The sequence below is a fragment of the Hyla sarda genome, chromosome 9 (assembly GCF_029499605.1).
Source record: "Hyla sarda isolate aHylSar1 chromosome 9, aHylSar1.hap1, whole genome shotgun sequence".
Lineage (NCBI taxonomy): Eukaryota > Metazoa > Chordata > Amphibia > Anura > Hylidae > Hyla > Hyla sarda.
This window is the reverse complement of record NC_079197.1, coordinates 17450411-17469675: the sequence shown is the minus strand read 5'-3', so window position 1 is coordinate 17469675 and position 19265 is coordinate 17450411. Positions and strand designations below refer to the sequence as shown.

Here is a 19265-nt window from a genome sequence, read left to right as displayed (position 1 = left end):
ATCACCTGAACTGCAATGTGACCAAACATCGGTACCTATCTTCATGTCTCCTGCGGGGTGCACACATACAAGTGTAAGGTATCAAAGAGGTACAAAAAGTCAAAACGTAGGTGCACTCACCGCTCGGCGGAGACTGTAGCGTGTAGGGGTACGGTTCACCGGGAGCTGGATCTCAGCGACGGCGCAGGAAGTATGGCGCTCAGAGGCTCTTGCCGTTGCTGAGATCCAGCTCCCGGTGAACCGGACCCCTACACGCTACAGTCTCCGCCGAGCGGTGAGTGCACCTACGTATTGTCTTTTTTGTACCTCTAATTTACAAATCTGTTTAACTTTCTGGCACCAGTTGTCTGTCGACCGGAGAACCCCTTTAACACTCCTTTTTTTAATTTTTTTAAAATAATTAACATATAATTAACATACTTTGTATGTTATTACTATTCCATTTTATCTGGGTATATGTGACTACAATACACTCTATGCCATCGAAACGCACCAAGGATTGAGCTTTTTCTAACAAAAACATTAACAAAGCGAAATGTCTAGTTATTCTGCTTCTAGGTGCTCGGTGTCGGGGGTGAAGCAGACTCAGTGTCCCTCTGTCGGGCTTTGATATGACGTCAGTTCTTGGCTTCAAGATGAAAGGGCACTCTGGAGATAAAAGACTGAGCCTGTACCTGAAGGTCTGTAAGAGCCCAGATGTACAAGAAGCACCCTGCCCGCCCAGGCAGCACACTGTACCAGCCGAGTCACCGGCCAAGAAGGCGGGCATCGTTGGACATCCGAGATCGTAATGGACGCTGCGGCTTGCATGACTCTAAATAAAGAGGTGAGGACACAGGAAGGAAAAAACAAAGCCAGGATTTAAGGAAATGTTTATGGTAAAGGAGACCTCTTCTGTCAGTGAGCAGCCTCAATAACATTCTTGATGTTGGCTTAGAGGGACATCCGAAACAGGCCTGTAAGGACAGCTGTGTCAGCCTTTTTTAAGCTCGGTACACAGTTGCTCTCGGAAGCCATCAGCTTTGCGTGTTTAACCCCTTCGCAGCCCAAGGGCCTAGAATTTTTTCGCTGTCTGTTCATACTATGGTATGGCGGGAAAGAAAAAAGTGCAAAAAAATTGCAAAAAATTCCGGCTCCCAAAAATTGATGAAATCCAAAATGTATAAAATTATATTATTTATTTATTTATTTATTTATTTCTATAGCGCCTACAGATTCCGCAGCGCTTACAATTATGGGGTACAAACAAAGACAAGTATCAGACATAAAATTAATTACACAAAACTATTATCCAAAATGTATAAAATCATATTAAAATGATACCCAAAAATGGTGAGGTATAAAAGCAAGCAGAAACGCCAAGGCGTTTCTGCTTGCTTTTATACCTCACCATTTTTGGGTATCATTTTAATATGATTTTATACATTTTGGATTTTATCGATTTTTGGGAGCTGGAATTTTTTGCAATTTTTTGCACTTTTTTCTTTTCCGCCATACCATAGTATGAACAAAGTGCACAAAATTGCAAAAAATTCCAGCTCCCAAAAATCGATAAAATCCAAAATGTATTAAATCATATTAAAATGATACCCAAAAAATGGTGAGGTATAAAAGCAAGCAGAAATGCCAGCTTTTATACCTCACCATTTTTGGGTATCATTTTAATATGATTTTATACATTTTGGATTTTATCGATTTTTGGGAGCTGGGATTTTTTGCAATTTTTTTGCACTTTTTTCTTTTCCGCTATACCATAGTATGAACAAAGTGCAAAAAATTCCAGCTCCCAAAAATCGATAAAATCCAAAATGTATTAAATCATATTAAAATGATACCCAAAAATGGTGATTTATAAAAGCAAGCAGAAACGCCTTGGCGTTTCTGCTTGCTTTTATACCTCACCATTTTTGGGTATCATTTTAATATGATTTAATACATTTTGGATTTTATTGATTTTTGGGAACTGGATTTTTTTTTGCAATTTTTTGCCCTTTTTTCACCAAGACATGCAGCTTGGATTTGTATTCCGTGCTTCCTACACCATCTGAAGTCTCTTCCTACCAAGAAACATTCATAGGCAGTGAGCTGGTTTGTTTTCAACATGGCGGAAAAGAGCCAAAAAACTTTTCATTCTAGTAAATGTCATTTTTGAAAACACCTAATTCTCAAATCACAATTCAAATCCAACCAACCCCACGTATATGTAATGCGATTTTATTTATCGGAATGGTTAATCGGATCCTTCCCGTAATATTTCCAACTTTCTTCTAGCGGGGCAAGAACCAACGCGGGTGGTGTGTATCCAGAAAACGGTATGAACCTTAGCATTTTATGTAAGTACAAGTACATAGTCCGGTCTGGGATAGATATTATGGTCCGGTCATAGGACGTGAGGCAGAAACCAATCCCAATCTACAATTTTTTAATTTTTTAGGAATTTTCTTTAAGATCTTACCATATTATATTGAGGGTGAAGTCATACATATGATTATGACTTTGTATTCTCTTTGTACTTTCTTGGCTGTGATAATTTTATTGCCCCGTAGTGTTTTTTAGATGTTATAGCCTCGTGCTCCTCGGTAGCTCATTGACGTCAATCACAGGTTTGGGTCTGGAAAGTTTAAAGAGATATTGATGATAAATTGTGTCTGTTCAGTGAGTAATCACTCATCTTGATTTAGTCCGGAAAGCATGCCACAAGTTCTGCCTCCCCCCCATGCTGGTCCCCTAAGCTGGCACCGAGACAAGAACTATTTTTGCTCTAAGAGGGATATATTTTCTTGCCAAGATTGTCGTCCATATTCTGGATCGCAGTTGGTTGGTATGAAAAATTCTATGTTCTCTCCTCACGCCTACATATTAAAAGGTAATAAATCACAGTTACGATAGTCTATCGACGTTAACGTTTGAAGTAAAAAGTTCTATGACTTGATGCCGGACAAAAGAATTCCATAAAATGGTATGGACCAGCAGCCATGCTTGGGTTTTGTAGACAAGAAGCCTTCAGTTGACCTTATTGTTTGGTTAGGACCATATTCACACGAAAGTGTTTTGGACAGTAATAAGAATCAGTATTTATAACTAAGAATGGGTCCAAAAACACAGAAGAAGTGCAAATCTTTCCAAGTGTTGGTTCCGTGCCAAGTTTTGACTTCACAATACTGACCAAAATTAGACCGTGTGAAAGTGGTCCTAAGACTGTGTCAAAATAACTGTCTACAATGAGAGTTGGAAAACCCCAAGTATTCTAACACAAAAAAGTGAAAAAAACTTAAATAAAATTGACTTTTTTATATGAAAGGGATGTAAATAGACTCTCGTACCTATGTGAAGAGTCTACCTTCAATATGAAGAGTCTTTCTCTCCCTACCTCTTGCGGTTTCACTGATATTATTGTAACCTTTTTGGTAAAAATACCAAGTAAAAAAAAAAAAATGATTTGTTAAAAATACCAAGTAAAAAAAACACAACTCTGAGAAGTTGGTTTTAATGTAAAATGCTTAAAATGTCCACTTTCCATGAGGTCAGAGCCTCAGCCAATGGTGGGGATGACACCGCGTTTCCTTGCGGTATAAGTAGGGACTGTTTAGGCATGTCTTCAAAATCATCTGACCGTCACCAGGAAGACAGAGGTATGGAGGGAGGGCGCGAACGCGATACGGGCTGGAGGAGTTGGTATCTACATCATTACATTAGACAAAGAATTCTAAATGTATTTACTTATTTTTATTTTATATCTACATAAAAAAATGTAAGCCTTTTTTATGGGAAACAGTGGATATTGAGTAAAATATCCCACTCATTCCTAATACTATTATAACTTTTATGTTCTCATCTAGCTGAATTTTTTATTTATATTTTTACTATTATTTCTGTAACTAGTATCTAGATTGGTTAGTTGGTATAAATCCTAATATATTGTACAATTATTTTGTGTTGCATTGTTATAATATATATATATATAGATAGATAGATAGATAGAAAGGCAATACACAATAGAAAAATAAATGGGTGGATAGATATGAGATAGATAGATAGATATGAGATAGATAGATATGAAATAGATAGATGATTGATAGATAGATAGATAGATAGATAGATATGAGATAGATAGATAATAGATAGATAGATATGAGATAGATAATAGATAGATAGATATGAGATAGATAGATGATAGATAGATAGATAGATATGAGATAGATAGATACGAGATAAATAGATAGATATGAGATAGATAGATAGATAGATATGAGATAGATAGATATGAAATAGATAGATGATAGATAGATAGATATGAGATAGATAGATAATAGATAGATAGATATGAGATAGATAATAGATAGATAGATAGATAGATAGATATGAGATAGATAGATGATAGACAGATGATAGATAGATATCAGATAGATAGATGATAGATAGATGATAGATATGAGATAGATATGAGATAGATAGATAAATAGATATGAGATAGATAGATATGAGATAGATAGATAGATATGAGATAGATAGATAGATAGATAGATATGAGATAGATAGATAGATATGAATTAGATAGATGGATAGTCTTACTTTACTATAAAGAATAATATTTCTTTAATAGAAAGCTTGGTACAATGTTGCCCATTCCCAGCCCTGCTATCATCTCAATAACAGGCCAATGATACCAATAACTTCCCCCCTTCCCATTTCCCGTGATTTCATTTCTTATTCGGGGGTCTCCCTCTTCACATGCCGCTGCGACCTCCATGGCAACTGGAAGACAAACACATCTGTCAGCCCATAAATTATAGGGAAATCAAAGAGGCGCGGGGGAAGATTAATGGAGGCCTTCTTTATTAATGGGACCTAATCTAGTAAACATGGAGCCCATATATTCAGGACACACAGGCTGTATGGAAATGAATTCCCAATTCCCCCTTTTGGACGAAGCGATTGGGGTCTCAGCCTTTCATTATTGTTTAGGTTGAGTTTTAATCTACTGGGGGTCCGTGTCTTTTATCCTCCAGCTGATCGCTATAATCTGGTGGGAGGCCGGAGTCTTTCTTTTCATTCAGATTCCCTTGGCCGTGCAGACAGATGACTCCTTTATTCCCTGTAACCAAATGGAGTTAATCTTTAGGGAGGCCCTGGTTCATTACGGCCCTGGAAATGCCGTCCGGTGAGGCCTGGTCACCCCTCTCTTTCTCCCCGTGGGTGCGTCATTGTCCCCTCAGTATACACTGCTATGCTTTTAATTTGTCACATAATTTAGTGAATTTAATCATATGAGAAAAATAAAAAAGTCCTATCTGCACGACTGTGTTCACACCTAGCATTTTGGTCGGTAGCCAAAACCAAGAGTAGAACTGACACAGAGAAAAACTATAATAGAACGATTTGTGCCATTTTCTGTGTCTTGGTGTGAACATAGCCCAGTGTTTCACAAGCAGGGGGACTCCAGCTGTTGCAGAACTACCACTTCCAGCATGCCCAGACACACTGTATCACACACAATGGAGTTAGATACAGTAGCTCAGCAGATAGTATCACACATGATGGTGTTAGGTCAGTGTTTCCCAACCAGTGGGCCTTCAGCTGTTATAAAACTACAACTCCCATCATGCCCGCACAGCCGTTGGGAGTTGTAGTTTTGCAACAGCTGGGGGCACGCTGGTTGGGAAACACTGACATAGCCTATAGATAAAATATAGTATAGCCAAATTTGATGTATTGCATAAAATTACTATACTAGGCACATATATATATATATATATATATATATATATATATATATATATATAAAAAATTAATAATTTTTTTTACAGATAAAATGTAGTAGAGTCAAAATTGTTGTATTGCATAAAATTACAATAATATGCGCATATATATATATATATATATATATATATATATATATATTTCATTTTTTTTTATTTTATTTTACAGATAAAATGTAGTAGAGACAAATTTGTTGTATTGCATAAAATTACTATACTATGTGGCATATATATGTATATATATATATATATATATATATATATATATATTATGCAGTAATGTACTGACAAATTCCGATTTTATATATCTGTAAGATCGACCAGCACGTGAATATAGTCATACGTATATAGAATATTATCTGCTAAAGGTTCTAGGCACTAAAGGGTCTACGAAAGTCATCCCACCCTTCCCAAAAGAAAAAAAAATTGGAATTTTTTATTTCTTTTTTTTTATTAATCATTGTAAAAAATGATAATAAGTAAAAAATAATTGAGATCATTCCGATCGTGTAAGCTTGAGATGATGAGATTCAAACTTCTTCTTTTCAATATGAACATTTCTCTTAAAATTTTGGATTGACTTTCCCATATACAACCTGGTTGGTGGTCTTGGATGGTTTCTTTGTTAGTATGTTTGTGACCCCTTTCCAATTGGTGATGTTGTGTTACTGCATCTGGCTTCATAAAAAGGGTCTTTCTCGTGTAGCCATCTATGTGGTCACTTTATAATACTCTGAGGATTTGCCTTTTAGACTAGTGTTTCCCAATCAGGGTTCCTCCAGCTGTTGCAAAACTACAACTCCCAGCATGCCATGACAGTGCATGCTGGGAGTTGTTCTATTGCAACAGCTGGAGGCACCCTGGTTGGGAAACACTGCTTTAGACACTCTCAATGGACACTATGTTCGATGTTACCTAAATATACATCACATAGTATTTTTATAAATATTTTTTGCCCAAATCATGATAAGTGTTGGTTCCCCTCCTGGTTTTGGCCTTGACCAAAATTAGGACCAAATACAAGTCACAATACTACATGTGGACCCAGTCGTACTGGTCTAATGAAGGGATGGCTGGTCAGAACTTAAAGGGGTACTCTGAAGGGGAAAAAAAAGGTTTTAAAATCAACAGAAAGTTAGACAGATTTGTCAACTTCTTCTATATAAAAATCTTAAACCTTCCAGTACTTATACGCTACTGTATGCTCAAGAGGAAGTTGTGTAGTTCTCTTGAGCATACAGTTCTCTGCTGACACCTCTGTCCATGTCAGGAACTGTCCAGAACAGGAGAGGTTTGCTATGGGGATTTGCTTCTGCTCTGGACAGTTCCTGACATGGACAGTGGGGTCAGCAGAGAGCACTGTGGTCAGACTGGAAAGAACTTTACAACTTCCCCTGGAGCATACAGCAGCTGATAAGTAGTGGAAGTATTAAGATTTTTCTATAGAAGCAATTTACAAATCTGTATAACTTTCTGGCACTAACTGATTCGAAAACATTTGATTTTCTCCAGAGTACCCTTTTAATGCCTTAATAAGGACCCCCGGGTATCCGGGCATGATGGGAGTTGTAGTTTTTGCAACAGCTGAAAAACCACACACAGATTTAGACCATCAAATTCCAAAAAATGTAATTCAGTTGTAATATAAATTTTGCCTTTCACTATAAATTTGATGAAACTGTTGCGTTGGCCTGTGCCAAGGTTTACGGATAGTGACGTCTACGACATCCGCTGATTAATCGGCCTCCTTCATCACAATTCGCAACACGGTAACAGCCACCGCAGTGACGCCACAGTCACCGACTATGTAGGGAAAAAACAGCATTTGCTTTTCTGAGAAACAAACCCAAAAAGTACCTTATTGACCCGTATCCCGTAGATGGTCCACACCCATTTACAAGTAGCGAGTTCTAACTACTCCGAAACTGTATAACCGCAGACATTTCTGAGATTCTACAGATGTGATGGGGGAGACGATACTTATACTACCGGCTTTATCTGCATTTATATTGATTTTTTCTTAACTTTTCAGCTTGTGATATATAAGGTTTCTGATACTTTTCAAGCTTTTCTTATGGTAAACACTGTTATAATACAAAACAATATCAAATCAATTGAATTATTTACCACTAACTCAGTGTTTCCCAAGCAGTGTGCCACTAGCTGTTGCAAAACTACAACTCCCAGCATGCCCGGACAGCCTTCGGCTGTCCGGGCATGCTGAGAGTTGTAATTTTGCAACAGCTGTAGGCACCCTGTCTGGGAAACACTTCACGAACTCCTTACTAATGGATATGCTCAACTTAAGACACAATTTTATACTTCATGTACAGTATTGAGAGAAAAAGAAACAATGCTCTCGTCCTCATATCCCAACCATATATCCCGTCTGCATATCCCGACCTCATATCCTGTCCTTATATCCCAACCTCATATGCCGTCCTTATATTCTGACCTCATATCCGGAGCCTCATATCTCTTCCTCCTATCCTGTCCTCATATCTTATCCTCATATCCTGTCCTCATATTCTGTCCTCATATCCCGTCCTCATATCCTGTCCTCATATCCCGTCCTCATATCCTGTCCTCATATCCTGTCCTCATATCCTGTCCTCATATCCAGTCCTCATATCCTGTCCTTATATCCCAACCTCATATGCCGTCCTTATATCCTGTCCTCATTTCCTGACCTTATATTCTGACCTCATATCCGGAGCCTCATATCTCTTCCTCCTATCCTGTCCTCATATCCCGAGCCTCATATCTCTTCCTCATATCTTATCCTCATATCCTGTCCTCATATTCTGTCCTCATATCCCGTCCTCATATCCCATCCTCATATCCCGTCCTCATATCCTGTCCTCATATCCTGTCCTCATATCCTGTCCTCATATCCCATCCTCATATCCCGTCCTCATATCCTGTCCTCATATCCTGTCCTCATATCCTGTCCTCATATCCCGTCCTCATATCCTGTCCTCATATCCTGTCTTTATATCTTGTCCTCATATCTTGCCCTCATATCCCGTCCTCATATCCCGAGCCTCATATCTCTTCCTCCTATCCTGTCCTCATATCCCTTCCTCATTGTCATATTTCCTCCTCCTATCCCGTCCTCATATCTTGTCCTCATATTCTGTCCTCCTATCTTATCCTCATATGCCGTCCTCACATCCCATCCTCATATGCCGTCCTCACATCCCATCCTCATATTCCGTCTTCATATCTCACCCTCATATCCCATCCTCACATCCGTATTGCATACCTTACCTAGTGTAGAGGTCCCAAAGTCAGAGTAACTATGTTCAGGTAGGGTTCCTCAGGTGGGACAGCCCCTAGTCGCCTCTCGTCAAGTCTATCTCTAATGATAATATGTGTATATATTTAATAATTATATATATTTTATAGTAATGTATAGTACTTACCTTGTTTAGCGTCGCAGGACCTTCGGTCATGTGACCATGCTAGTCCCCTCTATGGTATGTTGTAGGACCTTAGGAGGTCCTTGGGTCACGTGTTACCCACAAATCTCTGTAATGGTGATTGACATCAGTATGGACCAATTAGCGTTAGTCCAGCCCCTGCCCATATAAGGAAGCTGCGTCCAATTGTCGCTCTCTTGGGTTGCTGCTCTCGTGGATACCGGACTAACAGGACGGTGCTACGCAACTTTCAAAGACACGCTAGGCCTCAAAAACCTGCCGGTCTCAGCAGAACTAAAACCGTGAGTTCAAATCTAAATCTACGCTTATGTTAGTGTGACTACTGGACCGCAACTAAGTCCCCTAAATACAGTGGAATAACGCACAATACTAAAAGACTCTAAATGCTAAAGTCCCAACCTTTGTCAATCTCCAAGGAAAAGCTGTTGTTATGCTTAAAGACTGTTATGTTATTGAAGCTTGCAGAAAACCTTCAGTAAAAGTTGATACTGTTTCAGAAAACTCTCCGGTTGAGGACAATCTATTCTTCTCTACCTCCCTATCGCTCTTGGGAAAGGTGGCAGTAGGACAAGCGTTACTGAGGAGCCCGCACCTTGGCGTCACGAATAGCAAGAGTTAACAAGCACCCTTTAATTACTGCACAGCTACACTCCCCATACCCTACATCCCCCAGGCTATAACACTGTCCTCATATCCCATCCTCACATCCTGTCCTCACATCCAATCCTCATATCCCGTCTTCATATCTCGCCCTCATATCCCGATCTAATATCGCATCTGCATATCCCGTCCTAATATCCCGACCTCATATCTCATCCTTCATTTTTATATATATCAAGCAGTGAAGTTTCCTTCTACATGGTGGCAAGCAGAGATCTTAAAACCCCCAAGAAATTGATGCAGAAAGTGTGTTGAAAAATCCTAATACCCCTTTAAGTGCTTAAGTTTATCCTGTGAAGAGGATCCTTGCTGTCATCTTGTAGGGCCCAGAAGACATCCTGCCCCACAATAACCACACGGTAATGATCACTGATTGCAGCCATACAGCGGAATTGCTATTTTTACAAGTAGGAGATGTTATTAGGAGAAGGGGATATGACAGAAACCTCTCATAATATTAATCTCAGGTAACGTGTATGTCTGCGAATCATCCTGCTGCTCCCTGCCGGCTCCGCTCCATCTCTAATGAGACATTTACATATTAATCTCTTAATGAACCAACTTATTAATTAGGAGACAGCGCACTCCACACCGCACCCCCGACACCACAGGGGACTACATGGAGACGGGGCCCCCTAGTGTCAGAACTGTAAACTACTTCACCAGTTATTATCCATCTATCTATCTATCTATTTACCTGTCTGTCTGTCTGTCTGTCTATCTCATATCTATCTATCTATCTCATATCTATCTATCTATCTATCTCATATCTATCTATCTCATATCTATCTTTCTATCTATCTATCTCAATCTCATATCTATCTATCTATCTATCTCATATCTATCTATCAATCTATCTCATATCTATCTATCTATCTATCTATCTATCTGTCTGTCTGTCTACAGTGGGGCAAAAAAGTACTTAGTCAGCCAACAATTATGCAAGTTCTCCCACTTAAAAAATGAGAGGCTGTAATTTTCATCATAGGTTATACCTCAACTATGAGAGACAGAATGCGAGGAAAAAAATCCATAAATTAACATTTATATCCTCGATACCACCCGAAGTTATAACGCTGGATCCTGGGCGAGGCAGGGGGGCAATAATGACTCTGACGCCAAGTTACGGACAATGGTAGCTTTACTGAGGGTAGACAGATGGTAAAGTCTGGGCCCACAGAGGTGACCAGTGATGCAGAGACCTTAAGGGCTTGCTGGGGCTTGTAGTAGGACTGGACAATTTAATGCAGACCACGCTGACTTGACTTGACTGACGACTGACAAAGCTATGACTGTAGATTACTTGCAATTGACTGTGGCTGCAGGACTGGACTCGAGGCCTCCAATGATTCTGGATACACACACTAGGCGACTGCACTGGACCTCAGCTTAGCAGAAAGAGCAAAAGAGAGCGAGATAGCTCCACCCGGGGCTTATATGGGGGAGACTAGCAGGGAGCCCATAGGTCACCCCTGGGATCACCTGATCACTGGTACCTCCTGGGTAACAATCACATGGTACACTTCTTAAAGTAACAACACATTATATATTATAATGCATCACAAAACATATATACGGGGGGGGGGGGGGGGGGGGACAAGTACAAGGGGTCCAGGGGACACTGAAGGAGGCTGCCGGACAGGGCAGCAAGGGTACGGGCTAACACCTCCCGTACTGGGCCATCACATATCTGTCTATCTATCTATCTATCTATCTATCTCATATCTATCTATCTATATACCTACCTATCTATTTCTCAGAGAAGCCGGTCAGACAAATGTTCCCTCCTCCAATAGAAACAAGTAAATTCATGTATTCCTCATCTTTATTGTGCTGCTCCCCTGTTATTTCTCCTAAAAATCTATGAATATATTGACATCTGGACATTTCAATTCCCACTTGTCAAAGGGGTGTGACCCTGCAGAGCCTGACATGTCAAAGGGGTGTGACCCTGCAGAGCCTGACATGTCAAAGGGGTGTGACCCTGCAGAGCCATCATTGATTGGACAACATCCGAGTGTGTGGAGGCACACCTCCAGCTAGACGTTCTTCTGAAATTGTTCCTATATTTCCAGGAGGAATAACAGAGGAACGGCACATCACAGAGTTCTAAGAACCAATGAACCAGAATTTTTATTTTACGAGGAATACAAATATTTACTAAAGCTGACATGCACTATTAGCAATTCCCCATCACAGTAGTAATGCAAAACTCCAAATCTGACCTGTTCATTAACCCCTTAAGAACACAGTCAATTTTGGCCTTGAGGACACAGCTAATTTTAATTTTTCCAAATTTCTCTCTTAACTTTTAAGAGCTATAACTCTTATGTTTACATCCACAGACCCATATGAGGGCTTGTTTTTTGCGTGACCAATTGTACTTTGTAATGACAATTTTTATTCAACCATTAAATATAGAGCATAACCAGAAGAAAATGAAAAGAAAAACACAATTTTGTAACATTTGGAAGGGTTTCATTTTTATGCAGTGCACTTTAGGATAAAACTGACATGTTTTCTTTATTCTGTGGGTCAATACAATTAAAATGATGCCTGTGTTTACATGCCTTTTGTAATGGCTGGAGGTGGAGAAGTGGATCAGCTGGACCTGTGTGGATGATGGCGTGGGCCGTACCAGGGAGCAGAGTCTAAAGGTGCCACTGTTATTCACCAGAGCCTGCCACAAAGCGGGATGGACTTGATGTGGCAGGCGGCACCCAGGTTGCTACCCCTGATATGACTCGTCCACACAGGGTGCCGAGGTAAAACATGGTGCAGGAAGGATGAGACAACTTGTAGTCAGGACAGGCAGGAGGTCAGTGCTGGCGGCACTGTAGCAAGGTCAGGTCACGTAGCAAGAGGTCAGAAGGCAGGCGGCACAGGAGCAAGGTCAGGATATGTAGCAATTGGGTCAGATACATGGTAAGGCAAGACACAAATGAACAGTGTCTCTAATGCAATGGTGTCATAAAGATCTGGCAAGGCAATAGAGGAAGTGCTGACACTTATAATTTCACTAATTAGCTAAACCCAATTAAGGGCGTACTGGCCCTTTTAAATTTCTGAGAGCCGGCGCACGTGCACGCCCTAGGAAGCAGCCACGCGTGTGCCAGCAGACAGAGGGAGCAGGAGCGTGGAAAGGTAAGTTACGGGCCGGCGGATGCCTGCGACCGCATACCGACATGCGAACGGCAGCGCCGCCGGCACCAGGGGACAGAACAGGGGTGCGCTCGTGGCCAGCATGTCTGGACGCAGCGTAACCCCTAACACTTTTCTATTTAACAAAAACATTTTAAACAAAATAAGTATGTTTAAAAATCCGACCCCTATAACTTTTTTTTTTTTTTTTATACGGGGCTGTTTGATGTTTGATGATCTGTAGTTTTTATGGGTACTACTTTCGCGCACATATTTTAAACACTTATTGATCACCGTTTATTCAATTTTTTTCTGGTATGTGACATATTTAAAAAATAATAATAATTTGCCATTCACCATATGTGATCATAAATGTTGTTTTAATCATTCAGACAATTTCAGTGTTTTTTTTTTAAATTTCTATTTAAATTAGAAAAAATGTGAAAAGGAGGGTAGTTTAAATTTTCATTAGGATAGAGGCTTATTTATATTTTAAGTAACATTGTTTTTATAATTTTATTTACCCTTTTTAAGTTCCCATTGGGGACTTCTACATACAATCTTTAGATTGCTAACACTGGATTATGTCATGCTATTGCATAGCATTCCTAAGCAGGCTCTGTCAGCAGAACGCACCTGGGACCCCCACGAAGCAGGAAGCAGGTAAGCTGACCTCCGACAGGCATTTCGACTGATCTGACCCCCACCGCATTATTTCTACGGGGGTGCCGATTGGTGAGGAAGGCTGTCATTGTGGCTCTTGAATGCTGTGATCACTATTGATCATGGCACTTTAAGGGTTAATGATGGATATTGGCGGGATCGCCGTTGTCCAACATTGACCAATGGCAGCCATCACTCACCGTCTATGAAGTGGGTGCAGCTCCTGCACTCGATTTATAGTCGGACAGCCGCTCAAGATGTAAATGTACCAGGGCACCAGAAAATACATTTATGTCCAATGGGGGAGATTTATCAAAACCGGTGCAGAGGAAAAGTTGACCAGTTGCCCATAGCAACCAATCAGATCGCTTCTTTCATTTTGCAGAGGCCTTTTTAAAAATGAAAGAAGCGATCTGATTGGTTGCTATGGGCAACTAGACAACTTTTCCTCTGCACAGTTTTTGATAAATCTCCCTAATATTCTTACAGAGCTACTTCTGGGAACTGAATTACAGAATAGAGGATGAGTGTCGGATTGTGGCGAGTCTGACAGCTGGGACCCCCGCAATCCCCTATACGGGGCCCATCAACTTACCCGGTGAGCGAATCACTGGCCGCAGCGATGTCCCGCCTTAGATGGTGATTGGCTGGGCGGGCCTTCACTTGCGCTCATCTCCGAGGGTGGAAGCCGGAACACGACGAGAATGGATAAGTAGCCGGCCCCGTATAAGAAGTCCCAGGTCGGATTCTCCGCTATCAGACACTTGTTCCCTGTTCATGGATAGGGCATAAGTATAAAGGAGTAGTTCAGTGAAAAATAACTTATCCCCTACCCAAAGGACAGAGATTAAGTTATAGATCGCAGGGGTCCAGCCGCTGGGAAATCCTGAACGGGGCCCCGGCAGTCTGCCCGAATTGGCCGTTCCGACCCCCGCAGGAAGTCGCGGCTGACATGCTCCCTTTATGTATCTCTATGGGATACATAGTGGGTGGGTGGTGTCGGCCACAGCTCAGTGCGGGGGTCGGCACGCCCCCTTCCAGCAGACTGCCTGGGCCCCATTCTGGAAATCTCCCAGCAGTCGGACCCCCGCGATCTATAACTTATCCCCTATGCTTTGGATAGGGGATAAGGTATCTTTCAGTACAGAACTCCTTTAATTCCCAGGAGACCCCCCCCCCTTAAGGGGTTAGCATGAAGCTTTTCGTTTATGTTTTATAATCGCACAAAACGTTTTAAAATCCAAAAATAGTACGGAAAAAAAAAATACCATAGATTACGATCACTGTCGATAATACAATGGGCTCAGATCTCACAGGAACAAAGACGGAGAAGGTTGTTTCAGCGAGATGAGCGGGTTCACACAGTCCGGGGTGATTTCCCAGGTACCGTCTCAGGCTGGTGACAGCCCACAGTGACATTGGAAGTGCTGGCTGGCCCTGGCGTCTGACATATAAGATGGGTATCTGATTTCGGGCTGTGTTTTGAAGTGCACTGCCTGTTGGTGGTTAGCCACAAGACATATACTCTGTGAGAAGAGCAGCCTGGCACGCCATCAATCGAGCGGGGCAGGGGCAGACAGCCCTTCGCTACATGCCTTACTTTGAGCTGGTAATCCCATTCCAAAAAACAGGTGCAAACGCTGATCCCACTCCAGACTAACTTCGGCCAAAGGAAAACAAACAAGACGCAGCAATACGTGACAGCTGTCCCTCTATCCTTTCCCAACTAGAGGACACTACATTGTCGACAAGGTGGCAAAAAAGCCAAAGGCCTCTGCCATCATTCCTTGGGGGCCGCGTCAGCTCCAAAATATTTTTTTCACTTGTGATAGTATAATACAGCATAAAGTACTGTAGAGTTCCATGCCCTCCATACCAGCCTTTTCTAACCAGGGCACCTCCAGTTGTTGCAAAACTACAACTCCCAACATGCCAGGACAGCCAACATGCTGGGAGTTATAGTTTTGCAACATGTGGTGACAGGGTGGTGCAGGTAATATTGTAGGGCATGTTGGTATTAACCCCTTAAGGACCGGAGGTTTTTCCGTTTTTGCATTTTCGTTTTTTGCTCCTTGCCTTTAAAAAATCATAACTCTTTCAAATTTACACCTAAAAATCCATATGATGGCTTATTTTTTGCGCCACCAATTCTACTTTGTAATGACGTCAGTCATTTTGCCCAAAAATCTATGGTGAAGCGGGAAAAAAAATCATTGTGTGACAAAATTGAAAAAAAAACGCTGTTTTGTAACTTTTGGGGGCTTCCGTTTCTACGTAGTACATTTTTCGGTAAAAATGACACCTGATATGTATTCTGTAGGTCCATACGATTAAAATGATACCCTACTTATATAGGTTTGATTTTGTCGGACTTTTGGAAAAAATCATAACTACATGCAGGAAAATTAATACGTTTAAAATTGTCATTTTCTGACCCCTATAACTTTTTTATTTTTCCGTGTATGGGGCGGTATGAGGGCTCATTTTTTGCGCCGTGATCTGAAGTTTTTAACGGTACCATTTTTGCATTGATAGGACTTATTGATCACTTTTTATTCATTTTTAAATGATATAAAAAGTGACCAAAAATGCACTATTTTGGACTTTGGAATTTTTTTGCGCGCACGCCATTGACCGAGCGGTTTAATTAATGATATATTTTTATAATTCGGACATTTCCGCACGCGGTGATATCACATATGTTTATTTTTATTTTTATTTACACTGTGTTTTTTTTTTTATTGGAAAAGGGGGGTGATTCAAACTTTTAATAGGGGAGGAGTTAAATGATCTTTATTCACTTTTTTTTTTCACTTTTTTTTTGCAGTGTTATAGGTCCCATAGGGACCTATAACACTGCACACACTGATCTTCTATGTTGATCACTGGTTTCTCATAAGAAACCAGTGATCAACGATTCTGCCGCATGACTGCTCATGCCTGGATCTCAGGCACTGAGCAGTCATTCGGCGATCGGACAGCGAGGAGGCAGGAAGGGGCCCTCCCGCTGTCCTGTCAGCTGTTCGGGATGCCGCGATTAGCCGCGGCTATCCCGAACAGCCCGACTGAGCTAGCCGGGAACTTTCACTTTTAGCCGCGCGGCTCAGCTTTGAGCGCGCGGCTAAAGGGTTAATAGCGCGCGGCGCCGCGATCGGCGCTGCGCGCTATTAGAGGCGGGTCCCGGCTTCACTATGACGCCGGGCCCGCCATGATATGACGCGGGGTTACTGTGTAACCCCGCGTTATATCAGAAGAGCAGGACCAATGACGTACCGGTACGTCATTGGTCCTTAAGGGGTTAAAGGGTACCTTTCATCAAAAAAAAACTTTTGATATATTATAGATTAATGTATGCAGAATAACTTTACAATTGCATGTTATTAAAAAATATGCTTCTTTCTATTTAATTTTCCACTTTGAAGAAATGACCACTAGGGGTCTCCCTACCAGTCCTGGCCGCAAGCATTTCAGACTCATGATGGAGTCCTAAACACTACGAGCTGCCAGTCTGCTTTGTTCACAAAGGAGAACACTCAGAGCTGCCAGCCTGCTTTGTTCACAGCCTGTTTGGCTGTGAACAAAGCAGGCTGGCAGCTCTGAGTGTTTAGGACTCCAGCATGAGTCAGAAATGCTTGCTGACAGGACTGATTGGGAAAAATACAATAGAAAGAAGCATATTTTTCATTAACATTCTATTGGAAAGTTATTCAGCATCATTCATTAATCTAAAATATATCAAAAGTTTATTTGATGAGAGGTACCCTTTAGCCCTATGTTGTCGTGACGCCAGGATGAGGTTTTCCTTAGATTAATGATCCTACCGCCAACCGTCCCAGAAACGGTAGGGAGAAATAATTGAATGTCCACAGCAGATATTTGATGAAACCGGAATAAACTTTACTGCATATTTTATGCAACTGCAGGTAACAAAACAGTCTTTGTATAGAGAACCGTAGTTCAGGTTCCTCACAGGTTTGCTGGGACTTCTGAATACAATGAGCTTTGGTTTGCTAGCCACTGGGCTACTGGTTTGAAGACAATTGAGTTGCAGTAGTCACACAGGATTTTAGTATTTTTGAGCTGGATAACTCACGGTTTAGTGGCTGCGGAGGATAAGGCTTCAGGCCTAGCTTGGATTGATGATTGTGCTGAGATTAGTGCTGCTTGATAGTCTGGAACCAAGAGCAGGAGCTAAGAGACAGAATTCAGTGGCAGCAGCCCCTTATATATTAAGGAGGAGGAACAAAGCTTGTTGGTCAGCCAAACCTGTCAGTCCTGACCTCTGGAACTCTGGGTATGTCACATGACCCAAAGGTCCTTAAGCCATAGCATAACATAAATTAAAGGCACGTGACCTCTAAGCTCCTATACAGAGGTATTCTAGATTAATTAAATATATACATTAAATATTACCATATTAAGAGGCAACTAGTGGTTAGCCCTTCAGGAGAGCCCATTAGCATGGAGGGACTCTGGCTGAGGGGACTCCAGACAAAGTGACAGGACATGTCCTGTACCAGGACACCACAAACAGCTAGAGGCACCCCAGTTGGGAAACACCATATTAGGGGATCTGGTCAACATTACGGTGCTACAACCAGGGCCGCTACTGTCTACACCCACCATGGTTTAGTTATAAGATGGATTGCAACACGGCGTTGGGGGATCAAGGTTTACCATCCCGTTGAAACACATTCTGGTCAGTAGTAAAAATCGAAAAATAGTGTCACATTAGGGGCAAAGATATGAACAGTGATGGGCGAATCAGAACAAATGGGGCAAATTCGGGGTCAAATCCTAGGAAAATAAAAAGTATGGGAACTCACCCAAGATTTTCACTTAAAGGGGTACGTCGGTGGAAATTTTTTTTTTTTTAAATCAACTGGTGCCATAAAGTTTAACAGATTTGTAAATTACTTCCATAAAAAAATCTTAACTCTTACAGTACTCATTAGCTGCTGTATGTTCCACAGGAAGTTCTTTTCTTTTTGAATTTCTTTTCAGTCTGACCACAGTGCTCTCTGCTGACACCTCTGTCCAAGTCAGGAACTGTCCAGAGCAGGAGAGGTTTGCTATGGGAATTTGCTCTTGCTCTGGACAGTTCCTAAAATGGACAGAGGTGTCAACAGAGAGCACTGTGGTCAGACAGAAAAGAAATTCAAAAAGAAAAGAACTTCCTCTGGAGCATACAGCAGTTGATAAGTACTGGAAGGATTAAGATTTTTAAATAGAAGTCATTTACAAATCTGTTAAACTTTCTGGCACCAGTTGATTTTTAAAAAAGAAATAGTTTCCCACTGGAGTACCCCTTTAAAGGCTGGTCCTGCAGGACTCCTACTAATGGGAACGGTGTTCCTGCTGTGGAAAAAGTGCAGGAACTCAGTTTCCACTCATTCCTGCAGGACTTGAGCCCTGGGGCAAATAACAGTCAGTATCTATATTAAAATAAGATGCCGAAGGCTGTCCGGGTATGCTGGGAGTTGTAGTTTTGCAACAGCTGGAGGTACCCTGGTTAGGAAACACTGCAGTTGATATTTGTGAGGTCACAGGAGCGCGCCATGCTACTATCCCTCACCTATGAACACACGCTTTTGTTATA

The 19265-nt window shown here is 41.3% G+C and overlaps 1 protein-coding gene across 6 annotated transcripts in view; it reads left to right on the top strand.

Annotated features, from left to right (window-relative positions):
- The first annotated feature begins 305 nt into the window (after positions 1-305).
- Positions 306-19265, top strand: part of FOXP3 (forkhead box P3) — a 71003-nt gene continuing 52043 nt past the window's right edge. The window contains exons 1-2 of one of the 6 annotated variants that reach the window (XM_056538082.1): positions 306-826; positions 2272-2333. The gene's annotated coding sequence lies outside the window, so the exon portion shown is untranslated. Of the gene's footprint in view, positions 827-2271; positions 2334-14129; positions 14265-14288; positions 14407-19265 lie in introns of those variants that run through there. The other 5 variants (XM_056538076.1, XM_056538075.1, XM_056538080.1 and 2 more) reach the window with 5 other exon arrangements.